Source organism: Wolffia australiana, chromosome 20 (assembly GCF_029677425.1).
Source record: "Wolffia australiana isolate 7733 chromosome 20, ASM2967742v1".
Classification (NCBI taxonomy): domain Eukaryota; kingdom Viridiplantae; phylum Streptophyta; class Magnoliopsida; order Alismatales; family Araceae; genus Wolffia; species Wolffia australiana.
The window spans coordinates 4402475-4423601 of record NC_135854.1 but is presented as its reverse complement, the minus strand read 5'-3'; the positions used below and the strand labels follow the sequence as shown (position 1 = coordinate 4423601).

At 39.8% G+C, this 21127-nt stretch overlaps 1 pseudogene; it reads right to left on the bottom strand.

Annotated features, from left to right (window-relative positions):
- The window catches only part of LOC144716344 (lipoxygenase 6, chloroplastic pseudogene), a 39046-nt pseudogene extending 33855 nt beyond the window's left edge, over positions 1-5191 (bottom strand).
- Between the last annotated feature and the right edge of the window lie 15936 nt (positions 5192-21127).

The window sequence follows — 21127 nt, the reverse complement described above, 5'->3', positions numbered from 1 at the left end:
ATACCATTAAGAAAGAGTGAAACCCAAAAATCGGATGCACTAACGCCATCAACAATGTATTGGCACCGAATTCAACGATTCAATACAAAGAGGGAAGAATGGAAGTTAGATAAAGGAGGCCAAATGTTATTAGCCTTTGGACCTGATTCCAGGGATTCAAGAGGTCGCTATATCTAGAAACACAGCCTTGATCCATGATTTATTTTATCCTCCAAAAGAAAAGAAGCTTCCAATTTTGAATTTGTGGAGTAAGTTCCACAAATCCTGCCTCCTTTTGACATGGATTCTTAACAAGATTAAGGCGGGCCATTTCTACTCCTCCTTAAATATTGGACCTCCTTGAACATTAGCTCATCATAATCTTTAATTTACACATGTAACTCTATATTTTATTTTTCTAAATACTTCATTTAGTAAAATCCAAGAAACAAAAGGAGGAATAATCAACTTGATTCAATATAAAGAAGTGGTATTAGACTCAAAAAACCAATAAATAAATTAAACTAGGAGTTCATAGGTAATTTATGTTTTTCCACTGTAAGTCATAAATAATTCATTATATCTATGTAGAAATAAAAATAAATAATTGGATTACCCAGTGAGCACGGTCCTCAAGCAGGAATAGAGTTTTGTGATGGAAAATTGGAGGCAATAAGATAGATGAATACCAGACATCGTTTGAGACTAAAGCCCCTCGCGGGGCAGGTTTCTTTTCAAATTCAAATTCATGTCTACTAAGCATTTATATAGGCTTCTCATTTTCTGCATATCTCCATGTGGGGTTAATGCCTTTAGAGGCTTCACTCAAAGTGCAGTCCCGGCCAACGACCTAAAGAGGAGAATGTGGATTAGGGCCCATGATCATGTGTTAAATCAAAGACTAAGGAAAATGATGGCATGCTTATTACCAACAGTGCCTAGAGCCCAACTAATAGCAGGCCCTTTTTCAAAGTGTCACGTTTTAAACCTAATTTCTCAATCTTGTTCCAGAAGATCAGATGGCCAACATTGATGCATGTCTCAAATAACCTCTTTCGTTATTCTTTCAGCCAAAGAATCAAGAATAGTGACTATGATGTTATCAATCAAGGGAATCAACCAAAATACAAAAGGTGATATAAGGCAGCTGATGGAAAAATCAGGGACCACCAGAGCTGAGTGGGTTCAAAAACATTTATAACACAAATTGAATGGTTAAGGGAAAAGTTGTGTTTCTCCCTTGGCCATCATCTCCATCGCCAGTAAGGGTTTTTAGGCAAAGAGAAGGCAGAAATTTCCTCAAGGATGGTGAAAAATGCTAGAATGATCCCAAATTTTTCCCCCATGAAATGAGTAAACTCCCATCCTATTAAATATAAATTATTTCACCCTTGTGATGATATTTCTTCTCGAAACTAAAATTATCTTTAACATTAAATGGAGGAAGATCCTATCTCATAACCATTTTTTCTTTAATATTTTTGGCCCAATGGGGTGACAATCTCTTGATCCTAAATAAAGGAAATGGAGCTACTGAGAGAGGGAGAAGCATTGATGATGAAAGAGAAGAGTGCACATTAACTAAATAAAGGAGGTGCAGTTCGGGTACATCAAGAAATTCACGAAGACAATTGAGTGGTCAAGATGGGATCCTCCGCCCTCGGTATAAGAGGTGACAGCTCAAGGAAGATGATGCGATGAAGCCCTTGGCCAAGGCAGTGAAATATCGGATAAGAGTTCTACGATGATTTTTGAATGCATTAGTATTAACTCGGATGACTGATTTTGGTTTAACAATTGAACACACCCTAAGTCATCCAAGGAGAGTCAAGTGGATGAGGGATTCTACATACAAGGTAACCGATGATGCATAGGTTCCATGAGTGAGGCGATACACACTCCTTTGTATCATCTAGAACACGAGGTGTAGCTTGGCACCCCACGTGTTGGAGACTTGACCTATCGATTGGGTTAAATCGATCTAACATTAATTAATATATATGATGATATAATTAATTAATTAATTTGGAAGGCCACTAAAGGTTATTGGGCTGCTGGAGTCATTAACTAGACTAATACATGGGGAGGGTCACACACCAATGGTCTTTTGGACGTCAGAAGATATACTTAAGTTATGGTGATTTTTATGAAAAATACCCACATTGTATAAATAGGGGAATACCTTGAACACATTTCATTCAGGCTGGAATTGTTCAGGAGCCTTGCCCCTTCTTCTCCCATCTGCCAACACCCCCTCTCTCTCCCCGATGTGATCGGGATGACGTAATGATGCCAATGGAGAAAGGACAGGGTTTGTAAATGAGGAGGAGATCCGATTTGCCTAGGACCACGTGGATACGTCTAAAGGCTGCACACATGAGCAGCTCGACTCAGCTCACTTCGGGATCAAAGAAATCACAGATGTGATCCATGGAAAGGTACTTTGTTTAATGTTTTTATTGATGTCGTTCGATTCGTTCAAGTCTTCCGCTCCGAACCATTTTTGTTTTTTTCATCCATGTCAAGGCCTCTAGAACCCAACACTCACTAGGTCATATTTTAGTTCATAACCAAATAAAAATGACCCAATTTCAGTATAAAAATATAGAAAAATTCATTATGTTCTCATTTCAGCAGTTCTGGATGTACTTAATATGTGTTCTTTTATTTTATTCTCTTACTGACTGCTTATCATGTTTGACATCTTTTTCTCACTCAAACTGTCTATCCATATGATATATATGCATATATATGTTTGTTTTCATGTCTTTGTACCAATATCTAACTATACTATCCATAAAAATAGTAATAATATTCCTTTCTTTTATTAGTATCTTAATATCTCTAATCAATTGCATTAATCACATTTCTATAATGCCAATGCTTATGGAGATGAATTTTCTCTATACAATTCCACCTAAGTGAGAATAAAAATTCCCTGATAACAAATAATTAGAGCAAAATTAATGACAACCATGACTTAACACCCTTAAATTTGCTTCATTATCAACCAAAGAAAAAATAGGTTCATTTAAATAAAAATCAAAATAATATTAATCATATCCCAAGGAAGATAAACATAATTGAGGCTGAAATGATATAATTTAAACCTCAACTCAATAGATTTTCAAAAAATATTTTTCGTATTTATTCCATGAAGTAGTTATATGTAACTAAAATAAATGCATGAACTTAAATCAAATATTATACAAGTGGTTGAACTATAAGCCCTCACAAACACCAGTATTCCTTTAATATAAAAAATTTTAATCAGTTAAACCTTAACCTTGAATTATGGTAATACCTGAACTTATTTTGGGATTATTTATCAAAAACTTATATAAATTGTATATCATACTTAAGCTATATTGTGAGATTGTTCATCCAAGGCATAGAGTCACTAAGTCTCACCTACTGTACCCCACTAAAATTTGCTCATGTCAATCCAATAATGTTCCTCAAAGTTAGGCCCAATATTATTCCTTAAATAAACCCTATAACTTTTTCCTCCAAAGGGCCCAACAAGATTTAGATGGCGGCTCAGAAAGATCTATAATGGAAGGCCCATGTAAACTCCCCAACTAGCCCACTAAAATCTACTTTAAATTTAACCAAATAATCCTCTCTTACTTAGCCCACGATTTTACATACTCCAATATACCTCTTTGCATTCCAAATCCTTCCTAACTTCTTCTCACTTTATTCCCTAATCAATCCACGATTTTCACTCTTATCATTTTCAAAAACTTTCCTACAATGATTCTCCTTTACTGATCTCTTTAATCCACAAATTTTCACTTTCTAAACAATGAAAGGCTCTCCTAAAAAATAATATCAACCACTGCTTATTTAATCCATGAAATTTATCTTTATAATCACTCAAGGTATTAAATGAATAAAGTTTAGGAACCGTGCACCTTGTATATGCTTTGAATTCTTGTTATATCTTCTTATCTCTTTCAGTTGTCTTTTGGACTTCTCTTATTCTCTATTTCCCATGCCCAACCCTCTCTATATAACAAACAAGTCATACCAGGAAGGGGATGGATCTATGATTCTTCCTCTTTACATGAATGCCTTATGAGTGAGAAAATCAAGGAAGTAATGAATGATCTTAAGTGTTTTATTTCATTCTTGCAGGTAGTGCCCCCTTGCCTCTAGATGTTTTCTTGGAGAAACAGTGCCTAAAGGACATCCAGGAGAGGGGTTTTTAGGCTCATGAAGATGAGAGAGACAAAGAGATTAAGCTCATTTAATCTCACAATATTTTTAATGTCAATGTAGCCATTTAAGGCATGATGCTTTTAATGCATCATTTCGGAGGACACCCCCACATTTACCTGTCATTGAAACCTCATTTAATTCCAAGTAAGATGATAAAACATACGAATTATTTGAAAGGCAATGAGACATCTTGCTTTTGAGAAGATAGGCGAGCGGTAGATTAGAATGGTAAATCTTTTTTATTTTGAGTTATCTATCTCTCTTCCGAATTTGGCAATTTTTCCATGACTTTTGCTACACAACTCTGATCAATATGATGTTTGTTTCATTGTAATTGTCTACAAAATCATCTCAAACCGGGTAGTATAACTTCGAATCGAAGGAATTGAAGTTCCAAGAGCTTCTCCCTCCTCTGAATTTGGTGATTTTGCCATAACTTTTGCTACAGAGCTTGGATCAAGCTAATTTTTATTTCATTGGATTTGGACGGCCTTATTCCATTAAATCAACTACAAGATCATGTCAAACCGAGCAATATAGCTTCAATTTGAAAGGGATTGAAGTTCCAAGAGCTTCTCTCTCCTCCAAATTAGGCAATTTTGCCATAATTTTTGCTACAGAGCTTAGATCAAGCTGATTTTTGTTTCATTGGATTTGGACGGCCTTAATCTCCCGGAATCGATTGCAAAATCAAAACCAGGCATTATATCTTTGAATCGAAGGGATAGAAGTTCCAAGGTAAGTTTTGACAAACAAATGATGTGGTGCCCTGCCCGTCTGATGTGGTGCCCACGTCAAGCTAGCATGACTCAGCCACGTCAGCCACGGGATTCACCCAGGCTGTCAAATTTGATAGCCTGGACAAATCAAACGGCTCTCGTTTAACCATAAAATCAAAAAAATAGAAAAATAAAAACCATAAACCCGCATCTGCTACGCCACTAACAGCATTAAATGTTGTCGGGAGGGGAGCAGTCAACAGGCCCATCGTGAACCTCGTGACGCCCACGTGTTGCGATCGCTCAGTATAAATGATGGACCCTTGGACCCTTGCCCCAACGTGTTGTCGTAAGTTCAAGTTACCGGCCTGGACACTATTTTTGACTTTTCGCCTTTTAATCCAACGTCAGATGCGAAGGAACAGATTCAAATGAACAGTTGTCAAGGGGTCACGTCAGTGGCAAAGCCGACCGTAGCTCTTGACTCGGGTGACCCAGGCCAAGTCGACTAGGCCAAGCCTAGCTGAGTCGACTCAAATGCTTTGGCCCGGTTCAACCTGAACGAATCAGCCATGTTTGACCTAATGGACCTGCCCGATCCTGAACGGATCAACCCAATCGACTCGGTTGGGACCGAACCGATCTACTCGATCGAGTCTAACCAGGTCGACCTGGTCGACTCGGCCCGGGCTGACCCGATCAACTCAGTTGAGTCTGACCTGATCGACCTGGCTGAGTCAGGTTGGGTCGACTCGATCGAGTGAGCCAGATTGACCTGGTCGACTTTAGCTAGGTCGACCCGATCAATCTGGCCGAGTTAGGCCGAGTCAACCCAGTCGTCTCAGCCAATCTGGATTGGGATGACTCAGTCGACTCAACCGAGTTAGCCCAAGTCGATCTGGCTGAGCTTGGTCGAGTCCACATGGTTATCTTGCCTAACTCAGACCATGGTTATCCTGCAAACCCGAACAAATTGGCTGAGTCTGACCTCGTCGACTCGACCGACCTCGATCGGGTTGACTTGGTGGAATCAATTGACGTATAGGGGGAAGCCCCAGTTGCATCAAGCGACCCCAAACTGGTTGAATCAGTCGACCCCAACTAGATTGACTTGGCTGAAATGACTGGACCCGACGTGACCAAACACGCCAACCCAAGCCGACTCAACCTGTCCGCACTGGCTAGGGACCATACAGTCAAATTGGCTTATCCTAAATAGTTTGCCCCGACAGACCCAGTCTGACACGATGCAGCTGTACGTGTCGCTCCTAAGATTGGTTTAGATGTCCCCCCTGCTAATTCGGTCAAACAGACGAGCGGACCAAGTCAGACTACAAGAGAACGGGCTATGCATCCTGCACCCACACGTGCTGGAATAGGGAGGAACAGGTAGATAGACAGGTCGACACCACCAATGACATGGGCGGCGAGGGTTGCTAGACCTGCACAAATGATTCATGCACAACCACTCCCAAAATCTGTACTTCCCCCTCATTATGATGACATAACCCCAATGCGAGGTAATACCAAAGTTGAGGGAGTGCGCCTTGTTGCATTTACCAAAGAGGAGGTTACGAGAATGGCTGCACCATTCGCCTACACCTTGATAGGGAGATTCACTACCAAGTGTCTCCTCATAGATGATATCACTCAGATATATCTACCGTAGGGGCACTTTCTCGAAACAGTGGTCATCGTGGCGCGCAACCATCGGAGTATCTTTATCCACTTCCAACTGGAAGCTGATTTTAGAAAAGCTTGGAGCCGTACCACTTGGAATATTAATGACTCCATCATGCATACGTACCGATGGATTACAGAGTAGTTGAGCACTTCACGTGATCATACCCCATTCTGTCCTAGTGTGGATAGGCTTCCCTGGCCTACGACCTCATCTCTTCACGCCCACTGCCTTGGAGTCATTAGCCGATGTTGTAGGAACATTTATACGTCTTGATAAAGACGTACATGTGTTCAATCGCCCAGGATATGCCATGTTTGTGTGGAGATAGACCTATTAGCCCCTATTCATCACATGATTCTTATTAGGAACGAGGATGAGATGATTCACCAAACCATAGTGTATGAGAACCTTCCATAGTTCTGTACACACTACACACTTTTGGAACACAACATTCACACGTGTCGCCAAAAGGTGACATAGGCCACTCCAGCCCCCCAAATAGACTACCTCCACCCATTACCCTACGATGATTATATAGTAAAGGCAAAAGTCATTACCCAAGGGTGCCGCCCTAACCTGAGACCCTTGCCTATTGCAGGGTCGACCCCCTCACCGCAAGGCGTATCGAGTGGGTTGCCCTCCCTAGCCCAGGGCCCCGCGCTGGCCAAACCTACTTTGGTTTGGCCTACTCCTACAGCAGCATAGTGGGTGAAGAAGGGTGCTGATAAGCGGCCCAAACCTAGGGCAAAAGATGCCCCATCTACTAGCCACTTATCGGGAAAAAGGAAAGAGGTTAGGACTCCTACATTGACGTTGAATACCTTTGCTCTTTTTTGAGGTAGCGGATGGATCTGATACTCATGGCTGACCTGAGGTAAATGTGAGTCATGTTAGTGCCACACATGTTACCCCGACTTCCCCTTCCCCTAGTTCCTCTTGACCTATATCTTTCCAGTCCTCCATACCACCCCCTACTCAGCAACCGTCCCCATGTCCCTTAACCGCATATCCTGTTGCTATTAGCCACTCCATTCCTTCACTTTCTCCCTGATGAGTCACAATGCCCTCCACCACACGTACCCCTTGTTGCCCATCTCCTAGTCAGCCTACGCCTCCCAGCCAGCCCATCCCTTGCCATCCCCCCCACCCACCTTCCCACTCACCCCAACTCATCCACCCCCACCCATCTTCCCACTCACCCCACTCATTACTTCACTCCCTCACCCCCTAACATAGCCCCTCCATCTCTCCCCCACCCACCGGAACCAGTACCTTTTCTCCACCCATCTCGTATACCACTTGATATCGAGGAATGCTTGAATGATCGTCAAGCCTCTCTTCCTAGAGATGACACATGTAGGGACACGTGTGGACTCGCTTCCACAGGCAAGGAGGATGATGATGCCTCCATATCTTAGGACTTAGATACGGACACCCCGCCACCTCCTGAACATCACTATGAGACACTTCACACATGTCACATATATAACACCCGATCGAGGGTGCATCACGAAAGCCGATAGTACTATGATTCCTACTCTCATCTGGAATTGTCAAGCGATTGGCAACCCACTTACCCAGTTCACCTCATGTCCCTCATCAATAAGCACAAACTAGGAATAGTTGGGCTTATTGAACTGATGACTACACCGAATAGCGCTCACTCCATTATGAGGAACCTAAAAATGGATCACGTCTATTGCCACTCCTCGAATAAGGTCTGGTTATTTTGGCCGCGAGACTACTTGGAGCTCTTTGGCGAAGGGACCCAGTATGTCACCATTATTGTTCAGTCCTCCTCGACGCCTTATACACTCATGGTAGTATATCCCTTGCATCGATACCTCAAGAGAGAGGCCTTATTGAAGGAACTTTTCTAGCATATACATACCCATCCACGTCTTGTTGATCACCTGTGGTTTATAGCGGAGGATTTCAACTGCGTACCAGCAGTTAGTGAACCCCAAGGAGGACGATAGCCCAGGTCGAGATCCATGCAAGTGTTTAATGACTTTTTTCATCAGGCTTCACTAGTGGAACCCCCCACTATAGGCGAGAGATGCACGTGGTGTTATGGATGTATAGCCAAGACCCCACCCAGCTAGCGACAACTAGTGTTGAATATTATAGCTTTCTCCTTGCCTCACAATCAACTGACGTGAGTGAGGACCTTCTCACCACCATCCCTCACTTGGTGACCAACTAGGAAAATGCATTACTCACAGCCCTTCCTACGAGAACAGAGATCAGGGAGATAGTCTTTTCCTTGGGTAGGAACAAGGCTCCAAGAACAGATGGAATTCCAGCATAATTCTATACCACATGTTGGGATATTGTAGGCACGGACTCGGTGCTTGCCATCAAGGAGATCTTTACACCCAAAGTCCTATGTTGAAGTTCGAAATCCACTTTCTTGGCGCAAATCCCAAAAGTTGGCAACCCAACTTCATTAAGAGACTTTCGCCCTATTAGTCTTTGTAATGCATGCTATAAATTTGCATCCAAGACCATTACAAATTGACTCGGGGCCTTCCTTGATAGACTTATCTCACCTGAGCAGTGCAGTTTTGTCAAGGGTTGACAAATCCAAGACAGTGTCATTCTCGTTCATGAGTTCGCCCAATCACTAGACACTCATATTCGGGGCTCAAATGTCATCATCGAACTGGATATGGAGAAGGCTTTGATTGAGTCGAGTGGAATTTCCTTAACAAAGTGCTATGTTGCTTTGGGTTCATCGATGCATTCATCGCTCTTGTGGATGTCAGCATTAGAGAGAATCATTTCTCTCTTTTAGTAGACGTAAACTCCATAGGTTTTTTCATGGCATGAGAGGTCTATAGCAAAGTGATCCCATCTTACCCACCCATTTTAAATTGATGGAGGAGGTCTTTAGCCGATAGCTCACACGAGCAATCGCCCGCAGCCTCATCCAACCAAAAGACCTCTCGCACTCTCTTTTTGCAAACGATGCCATTCTTTTCCTCAATGGATCTAAAAAATCCATTAAGGAACTTATGAGTGTCCTCATTACGTACGAGCGGGCTTCTGGCCAGCTCTTCAATGCCTCAAAAAGTAGCTTTATGGTCGGTCTGTCCACCATTATAAAGTGCTCTCAAATTATCCAACACTATACTAGGTACCGACAAGGATGCCTCCCTTTCAACTATCTTGGATGCCCTATCTTTATCGGACATGCGAGGCATCATTATTTTGATGCCTTGCTGGCCAAATTGAGAAAGAAACTAGAGGGATGGAAACTAAATTTTCTATCCCCAAGAGGATGCATCCAACTTATTCGATACGTCCTCATGAGTATTCTGATGCATACCCTTGTGGTCCAGTCATTATCTCTTATAGTCCTCTGCTCTGTGGAGTGATGGTGCGCATGTTTCTTATGGTCTGGTTACCTTGTGTCTTTCAGACATCCAAGACATGCTTCAAAAGAAGCTTGTGTGGCGTATGTGTACCACGCACTTCCCATTTGGGAGATTCATCTCATCGAAGTCTGGCAAGTGGGTGCGTAGTGAGATGAATATTTGAGGCCATCTCATGTGGCAGACTTGGCAGCGACATTGGATTGAGATAGCCACGGTCACACGTTGGCATGTCAGTCGAGACGAGATTAATGCTTGGTATGATACATGGCTCACTAATGCACCCTTATCCCGTCACCCCCACTTCGAGCCCCATTGCCTTAGATTGACTGTGGCACAACTACTCCTAGGGGGCACAAGCCACCTTTGGAAGCAACATGGCCTTCCCATCGACCTGTTACCCCAGGCCCTGAGTACTCCCATCGTGCTCACTCAGGATCGTCCTATTTGGATGGTTACCCTTGATGGGTCATTCTCTTGCCGCTCTTCTTGGGAGCATTTTTGTGAGAAATCCCCCCCTAACACTAGGTCACAAAATCTGGCATCCACCGATCATTACTCTTGACACCTTCCTCTAGAGACTTTTGCACGTGGCCTCCCAAATGATGATCGAGTGACCTGTAACGGTCAATCTCTATGTTCACGTTGCCATTGTTGCCCCACATCTCTGTAGGCTGAGACTATACAGCACCTTTTCTTCCATAGTAAGACAGCTCTATCTTGTTGGCGCCAAATCACACACCATTGGCGTCCACTTCTCAGTACCTACTCTACTCTAACATTTATAGAGTGCCTTGGCTAGATGTATTTCTCGCCAACATGCTCCAAAAGAAGCCCCCTCCTACACGTCACCATGGCTTACTGTGGGAGATTTGAAAAGGGTAAAATTCTTCTTGGTTTGCAAGAACTCCCATGTGCGACTTGGATATCATGCGACAAATCAAGCAATGGATACAGCGTACACTCTTGCTGGCATGAGTGACCATCTCTCGGCCTTCACTAGGTAACACCTATGTACCTTTCCCTTCCTGCAACATGGGCGTGGGCGAGTAGGGTCCATGTGTAATTGGGACATGTATGCTCGCTCCATGCCCTAAAATGATGAAAAACACTGCGTTTTAATAATAAACACCCCTTAGGTGGCATTCAGGGCACAGATCAATCAGTCTACGAGCACAACCGCAGGGTTGGATGTACCTGGCACCGTGATTTTGCCAATTCAACTTAAAAAAAAGTGACCCCTTACCTGTTTTGACCTTTCCCTTTCTTACCAAGTAGAAATTGTTGTGTGTGTGTGTTTGGAGGGGGGGTTTGTGGGGTTATGTGTCTTTGTTCAACCATAGAGAACATGGTTTCCATGATGTGGAAGCGTGTAAATCAACTCTTAACTGATCTTTATAATGATACATCACATGTACCTTGTGGGGAACTTATTTCACCCTTGACCTGCTCACTTTGAGATCGTTCTAAAGCCATTCACGTGCCCGACCTCTCGAAGTATCCATGTGATCGCGTTGGCCTTGGAACTACATTTCTTCTTCTGCAACTCTCCTTGAAGACACTCTCCTTGGTTGAGTAGAGAAGAGGACAGAGTGGAGAAAGGGGGGCTCTCAATTCTTGCTAGCCTGGGTGCTTGAAATGAGTGCCCCTTCCCTATTTATATTTTACTTTTGTATTTCTCAAAAACTCCAAAGAGTAAAATATATTCACTAATGCCCTTATGATCTTATGTGTATGATCCTCTAGGCCCATGTATCATTATACTTCTGGATCGTCCCGGACGAGGATGATGGATGAGACGGGATGAAATTTGTCCCGGCTGACGTCCATCATTTCCCCCGTGATGAAGGACGGGACGGTATTTCGTCAAGGACCGTCCCGTCCTACCTCTCTTGGATAAAGTTTCGGACCGTCCCAACTCTCCTGGATGAATTTTTGTCCCGTCCGGACGAAAATAGAGAGAATTTCACGCCGCCAGCCCTAGTATTGTCCTTCGAAAGGAATTCGGCGTCAAGAAGCACGAGTCGTACCCAGTACCTTGTAGAGCCATCGGGTTGCCTTCTAAAACCCACCTTTGTCTTCCTCCATCTCTGCCAGTGATAGTGGTGATTCACTGTCGCGAAGGTGTTCTACCGCCGGCAAGGTATGTTTTCTACGTATCTATTCTTCTATCTATCGACCTTTCTATATATCTATCTCTCTCTATCCATCTATCTATCTACCTATCTATCTATCTATCGATCTATCTATCGATCTATCTATCGATCTTTCTATCTATCTTTCTATCTATCTGTCGATCTAGCTATCTATCAATGTTTCTATGTAGCTATCTATCTGCCTATCTATCTATCTACCTATCTATCTATCTACCTATCTATCGATCTTTCTATCTATCTATTTAGCTATCTATCTATCTAACAGTCGATCTAGCTATCTATCGATCATTCTATCTATCGATCTTTCTATCGATCTATCTATCTATCTTTCTATCTATCTACCTAGCTATCTATCTATCGATCTATCCTTCTATCAATCTGTCCTTCTATCTGTCTATCGATCTGTCCTTCTATCTGTCTCAGAATCAAACAGAAGAAAAAATATATAGAGGGAAAAGAAAAAATATATAAAGAATAGAAAAAATAATTATAAATTATCGTCCACTTCGGACGTCCACCGTCCGGGTACCCCGGACGAACGAACTCTCCGTCCGATGGGATGAGATTCGTCCCGTCCGGGGTACGTCGGACAATTTTTCTTCCAATATTTCGTCCGCGCCCATGGACGGGACGAAATCTTCATCCCATCCGTGTCCCGAAAGTATATGTATCATTCTAGTTAGAACCTTTAGTGGACCAATAACAATTATTGACCAATCTTATGAATCACCTATCTCAACATATAGATTATTTAACTAAGGATTGTTTTAATACAATCGATAGGTTAAGTTTCCCGCCCATGGGGTGCCTAATAAGCATGATTTTTTCATTACATACATGCATTAAAAGGTTACTATTTGATGACAAATTATCATTAAAACATGCATTTATGCCTATCTTAACATGAAATACCGCATTTAAGTGAATTAAGTGTTTTAATCCCTAAATGCATCATTTTATGCATATTTATGTGTTTATTTTTATAATCTAACCCCATTTGACTTCTCTGAAGTCAAATGATTCATTCTCACAATTTTAATGAGTATTTGGATGCAAGGGATAGGTAATTCACCGCAGTATGGACGCAATGATGACGCCAAGAAAGGACCGGACACGCCGTTGACTTTGGAACATAACCAATCAGGTTAGTGTAAATTTATAGGATCATCCAACTCTGTTAGGATGATCCACAGATTTAAGAAGTCAACCGATCAATTCCATCTCGTTAGGGAATTTACCCGAGAACTGAGCCTACCCCATAGGTAGGGTTAAGTTCATTATGTGTTAAACCCTAGTTATATGCATATATTTTTTATTTTAGGGAATATAAAGACAAAGGATAAAATGATTGATCCAATGGAGAAAATTTGAGGTTAAAATGATCTAAAATGAGAGAGATATGGCATTCTACTAAAGAGGGGGCTATCTGTAATTTTCCTATGATTTTTAGGAAAAGGGGTTTTCTCTAATTTAAATAAATAAAGGGGTTTTATGTAATTTTCATTATCTTTAAGAAAAAAAGCGCATATGGTAAATTGCGTACTACGTGGCGCCCACGTGTACACCACATGGGCGCGAGGTTACCACATTGGCAGATGTGGTTATGTGGCACATGAGATGTGAACACATGGCATCTTCAAGCGCCTCCGATCAGCTATCGTCGATTCGTAGGTCTATCAGAGGGGGGCGCCCTCCTTTTCTCTCTCCTCTTGTCTGACACACGTCAGACGAGTGGACCGTCCGATCGCGATCAGATGGTCATCTCCCCTCTATCACTTCTCTCTCCTCTCTACTCTCTCCTCTTCTCTCTTCTCTCTCTCTCTCTCTCTGATGCCTGATGCACGTCAGATTTTCAGGATATCTGATTATGATGATCGCGATTGGATGGCCATTAAAAATGCAGTCCCCCCTAGTTAAACCTTATTCAAACTTGCATATAAATATCGTGGATCATCTGATCACGATCAATGCGATCGGACAGTTAGCATCAAAGCTGGTATTTAGTTTAAAAAAGAGAGACACTGTCACGCCCAATCAGAACGCAACATGTGTCCCATCGTCAGTGGATCATCAGATCCACCAATCAAACGGCTCATATTAAACCAAACTAAAACCCTAATATCTTTTGATCAACCCGTCGGGATTAAATGAAATTTTTATGGAAGATTCCCCAAAACATTATCTATCATTTGGTATGAATGGATATTGATTTTCAGTTCTAAATAATTTTTAAAAATATAATGACCGAAATGCCACTCTTAACCCTAAGTAGCCCTTATAAATGCCTATATTTTCTCTGTCTTCGCATTTTATTACTCTCTTCTCAGCACAGGGATTACCATAAGGGATAGGAGACGTGCAAGAGCTCATTACCACCATTTTTATGCTTGGGAGTGATTTTTGAAGCAAGATTCAAGCACAGAACCGACCGGAGAAAGTCTAGCACCGCGGCCTAGGATTGGTGCTTGACAACGGGATTGTGCGACGATTTGGGTTATTCCAACCTTGTTTCTCTTTCCAGTTCATACTCTAGATACTACTTATTTTTAGTTCAATTTTTTTTACTCATTTCAACGTACAAACACCGTAAAAATCGTCTCTATTTCATCTCTCTTCTACTTCTTGTTCCTATCATCAAACCCTTTCCAAAATCCCTAAAAACAACACCTAATATATCTAGTTATATATTACAATCATCTCATATCCCCTAACAACTTCTAAACTTCCATAATTCTTCATCTCTCATCTAAAATCACATTCTTATAATCATAGTTATTTCTCTCTCATCTAAATTGAAATCACCTTATCTCATTACCTAGGCTCCCTGAGGATCGACCCTTGCTATTTACTATAATAAATGAGGTTTATAAGTTCATTGCTTGGCACTTCAATCACAACAACAACATAGTTAAAATACATAAAATTAGAGTTCATCAGTGCCAAGCTGCACTTCGTGCTCTATAAGATATCCAGTAATGTTTAAACTCTCTCATGGAACCTTTATTCATCATTAGTTATCGTATCTGCATAATCCATCATCCACGCGAGACTCTCAAACGACTTAGGGTATGGTTGATCGCCAAACCATAATCACCTATGTGAGTTTCGTACTACACCCTTTTGGATCCCATGATTAGAGGATCGTAAGTCGCAGTTAAAATGCATTTGTCCATTCACGAGATGTCCTTGGTGTTGGGTTCTATGCCTCGGTTCGTCCATGGAAAACACGATTCCATGGATGCGAAAGCCTGTTGATCAATTCATAATCGATCTTTAAAATCATACATTGAGTGTACCTTTTGGGGAACGCGATCCACCCTTGAGTTTGCCGCTCTGAGATCATTCTGAAGTCGTTCACGTGTATGGCCTCTAGAAGTATCCACTCGATCACTCAACGCTTGGATCTCCACATCTTCTTCTTCAACTCTTCTTGAAAATCTAGAAGATCTTCTCACCATGAAGACACTCTCCTTGGGTGAATGGAGAAGAGAGTGGAGAAAGGGAGGGCCTCTCAAATATGGCTGGCCTGGGTGCTTGAAATGAGTGCCTCTTCCCTATTTATATTTTACTTTAAGTTTTCACAAAAACCCTAAAAGGTAAAATATATCCACCAATGCCCTTATGACCTTATGCCTTTGACCCTCTAGGCCCATGTATCGTTCTAGTTAAATTTTAGTTTCTCGATAAAAATTATTCGCCAACCTTATTAATTAACTATATCAACATATAGATTAATTAACAAAGGATCGATTTACACAATCAACAGGTTAATTTTCCATCCTGTGGGGTGCTAAGCTACACCTCGTGCTCCAGAAGAATAGTTTGATGAATCAAACTGATTGAACCAGCCTTATTGACTTTTAGGTATAATACCATTCAGGGATTTGTACGGATCAATTTAGTGAACTCATTCTCCAAAGAGCACCAACTATGTGTCCTTAGTGTCGCCACACTAATAGCCACAGGATCAGCTATACTTATCATATAAGTAGGATCAGCTAGTGCTATTCTATACGGATAATTTGATGTCTGTCTCGATATCTATCGAATAGAAATATTGATCAATGTATTATTATATCATCATAATTCACTATATCATTGCACGTATTCATGGACTTCATTATAAACATTACACTACAATAATAATGAACTTAATATTTTATTCAATGAACTTAAATAAACATGGTGGTGTGATTGGCTTGATGGCCACATAATATCCATCACTTATACAACCATGATATGAATCAACCTGATTGACATTTAGGTATAATACTATTCAGGATTCATATGAATCAATTCAGTGAACTCTTTCTCTAAAGAGCACCCACTATATGTCCTTATTATCACCACACTAATAGCCACATGATCAGTTATACCTATCGTATAAGTAAGATCAGTTAATGATATTCTATCCGGGTAATTCAATGTCCATCTCGACTATCCATTGAACAGAAATATTTAGAATACATGTTTACAGACTAGTTCTCATTGTATTATGATCTCATCATAATTCATTATGTCATTGCACGTATTCATGCACTTCATTATAAACATCACACTGGAATAATAGTGACTGCAATATTTTATTCAATGAACTTAAATAAATGTGGTGGTGTGATTTGGCTTGACGTACACATAATATCCATAGGGGGGCAGTTCAAAAAAATCCTAGAGAAACCTTTGACATCCCTAGAATGATGTCATTGCATCCACATCAACAGGAACAATTATTGCAAATAATATTCACAAAATATCCAAGATCATATATTCATTAGTCAATTAAGATACTATTGTCTGATATACCAGACCTAAACACATAAATCCTCATTATAAAATCATGATATAAATTTCATGAAACTTTCATTTAAATTTTAAAAAAATTAGCGTAGGCATAATGCGATCTGTATTTTGTTATATAAATTATTTAGTTCAATAATGCATATTTGACCTGCATGCATAAATTGAGATGTTGGTCAATCCATTTGACTGGCCATATGAATCTGACCTAATCTGAATCTTTGTTATTTCATCACTTATTAGGTTTAGTGTTGACCATCAAGATATGTAGTCAAACTATGCATGTTTAAACCACTGACCTTACCTTCAAAGTCAGGTAGGTAAATACATTTTCATGAACTTGAGATTCTACTTTACTCTAAACTAAGATTCAAATCACGAGAATATGTTGGACATGGATTGCTCATTTGATGACCATATTTTGACTTCAAAATAAATTATGGTACTTATTCCATGTAAAGTTGAAAGTGAATTTTTATTTGTAAATTAATCAGAATTAATCTTCACAAAAAGGGCCCAACTTAACCCTCTTTAGATACCACGCCAAAAGGAGGTCTGATTTGTGAAGCTAACTCCAAAATTCAAAGTTGGAAGCTTCTTTCCTATCAGAGGATAAATGAAAATGTGGATCAAGGATGCATTTGAAGATATAAAAGCCCCTAATTTTCTGGCACTCGATAAAATGGTTAAATATTAGGACTTCTCTATTTGAATCACATCCTTGAATTAGGTCCCAATATATTATTCTATGTGTTAATGCATCAATTTTCTTAGCTACATTCTTTCTAAGTGGTACATGATTGTGACAATATCAATCTAAATACATTAGTTCGGACAAGACAAAAAGAAAAAACATTTAAAAATGTTTTAATGTTATTTTTAATTTTTCACCTGTTTCTCTCATACCTCAAAAGTTTTCAAACTTTTCCTGAATCAAATCATACCTCAAAATTTTTCCTGTATCAAAAATTATAAGATTTTTTCATACACTGCACCCCAATTTTTTTGCTCTCCATGGACCTCCACCTCCAACTATTTCCTGCTTTATGCTCAGGTGCACACGATTGCCACATGTTGATTGTGGGTCAAACCAAACCAAACTGAACGAAGGCTATTTTATTTAGTTATTACTTTCCCAAATTTCAGATAATTTATTTTTAAAGAGAAAAATTATTTTTTATCATTACAAATTAATTTATTGAGTTTATTTTTTATCATCTTTGTAACTTATTTTTAGTCCATAAATGCATAAAAGGAGGACTTCAAGGTTATGTCTACTCACTTCATTCTTTTATTATTTTAATATGAACCAATATGTTTATTTGCATAAGAAAAGTTATGAAATCATGATCTTAGATACAGAAATTGTGTTACTTATAATACATATTAGGAGTCATATGAGAATTATCATTCTAACATTCCAAATGTTTTGTTTCAATTGATTTGTAAAAACACAAAGAGCATTTGCATGCTATTTTTAGATGTTTAACATAACCACTGTTTGCCATAAACAACAATAATCATACAGTTTTTAGGGTGTGAGTTGATTTATAAACCCATTTATCTAATAAAAAGACTGGCCACAATTTTTTTCAAGATCAAGAGTATTATCTTCTCTCCCATTGTTAAAGCCCCAGAACTTTCAATCATCATGATCACCAAATAACAAGGCATGTAGTTTCTCATGGCATAAGGAGGAAAATTTGAGATTAAAACAAACATGAATGTAATTTAAGAGTGGAGACGTCGCTGCGCAAAAAAAATTGGTAATTAAAATCACCATTAGTGATCTGGAAAAGCTGAAAGGCATGTGAACATGTGGTCCTATTACATTCCCTTATAGGGGAAAACACACTGTCGTGGCATTCGCAAAATATATCACCACATCACTCATTAAATATGGAATTGACATGTGTTAATTCATTACTCTGGTGTAAGTAAAATATGTCTTGCCAAAAATTAAATACTGTTGAGGATGCGGGAACCCATATGGAATCTTTGGAAAATTTCAGGATTCCATTACAGGCTGACAATTTTTTGCATAGATCATTAGAGACAGAAAATCGACCATCCATAGTGATCAAACTTCCAAGGGAAATGTAGACAATATCTTTGTCTATCTCTATTCGTTATCCATCCATGACTTTGGATTTTCAAAAAAGACCCCTTATCTTTGTAAAACTTATATCAAAATTTTTCTTACATTTGTTGGCTGGGTGAAAGTCAATGATTTTGAGATCCATCAGGTTTTCCTTTCTTGGCAAAAAACACGGTGCCCGGTATGGCCAACCCAAGGGTTGTGCTTGTAGACCGATCTAGCGGTGCCCGGGATGCCACCTAAGGAGATTTTACTTGTTAAGTGAAGTGTTTATAAGTATTTATAGGTGTGGAGCGAGTGTAAATGTCCCAATTACACCCGCACCCTGCTCGCCCACGCCCATGATGCAACAAATAGTGCTCTATATTTATACGAAGCATTAGTTTGAAAGAAACCAATATGGGACTAAACGATCGTGACGTGGCTTCATGCGAACTAGAGGATCACGATCAATCAGGGTGAGCTTACCTTCTTGTTTTTTTATCTTTTCTACAGGTCGAAGGGGGCATGTAGCATCATCTGGGAGAATGATTATCGTTCATGATCATCATCCAACGGCTATGATTTACGCCGCACTTATAAAGGGAAGTCAGACGATCAGAATTTAATCCAATCATCAAGTTGATGATCTAATCAATCAAAGCTCGATCTAATCATCACATGATCAATCTGACGGTCACCAATGAATCTGCATTTGATGAGAACCAATTGGACGGCTGACCTAATCATCAAAAAATGATCAAACAACAATTAAAAATCAGGAAAAAAATTGAAAAACTGCCTGAAATTTGGAAAAACCCTTAAAGGGGCATTTTTAAAGGGCCATTATTTTTTATCCTGATGGAGTTATGGCGTCTTCTTCTCATCACCACTCATTTTCTGACTGGTAACCACGTGTAAATAGTGCCCCAAGTTGTGTTCAATTTATGTTTTGATGTGTACTCAATTTTTTACAAATTAGTGAAGTAAAGAGTTTTCAGAGCATCCATTTCTTGTTTTCTTCATGTGGCTTCTTCAATTGGCTGGCCAGAGTAAAAAAAAAAGGCAAAGGAGACATCAAGAGGTGTGTTTTCATCAAGAGGTTAGTGAATTTCTTCTCTTCTCCTTTGTTTATTCTTGTTAGACTAAGACGCCAAGGCACTGGGCGAAATGTGGGGACTCATGAATGATATGAATGTGGTCAGAGCATCATTAGATAAGTAGTGAAAGCAACATTTAATTGGGAGTTGATTTTATTTACATAATTAAGATCAATTTAGGTTTAAAGGAACACCCATGTTTACATATATCACTTAGATCTATGTTTTTTATCTTCGTAAGGAGATAAAAACACATAGATCATCCATTCATCCTGCTCATCTTTTCTCATTCTTAAAGAAACCCTAATTAGAATTTAGATACTTATCCTCTTTGTGGATTGACCCTTGCTTACTCTATATTAGGTTACTTGGTGATCAAGGAATTATAAATTTATTCCACAAGTTTATTTACTTAAAATGACACATTATAAACACGTAAAAATCTACTTATTACCACTACAAGCCAATCACACATTCCATATTATGATTCAATATTCATAAATACAATAGATTCATCATAGTGCACGTGTAATAAAGCCAACGAATTCATGACAAGACTTAGTGAGTTATGATGAGATCGTAATACATAGATAACTATTCTTTAAGCATATGTTCTAAATATTCCTATTTCAAGGATAGTTTAGAAGGACATCAAATCATCCGAAAAGAATATCACTATCTGGTCTCACTCTTATGATGAGTATGGCGAGTCCCATAGCCATGTGTGGAAACACTAAGGATAGATAGTAGTTGTTCCTTACCATAAAGGGTTCATTGAATTTATTCAGACGAGTCCTTGAATGGTATTGTACCAAACTGTCAATCAGATTGATTCACATCACGGTTGTGTAAGTGGTATTTAGAATAAAGTCACCAAAGATGTATTATGGGAGAACAGCTGTATTTGACTATGACCTTGAGTTCCTAATCACAGAATTCTGAAAAATCTTAGTCCTTGTGCATCAAGAAGTCCATGATGACAATTGAAAGGTCAAGATGGGATCATGCACCATC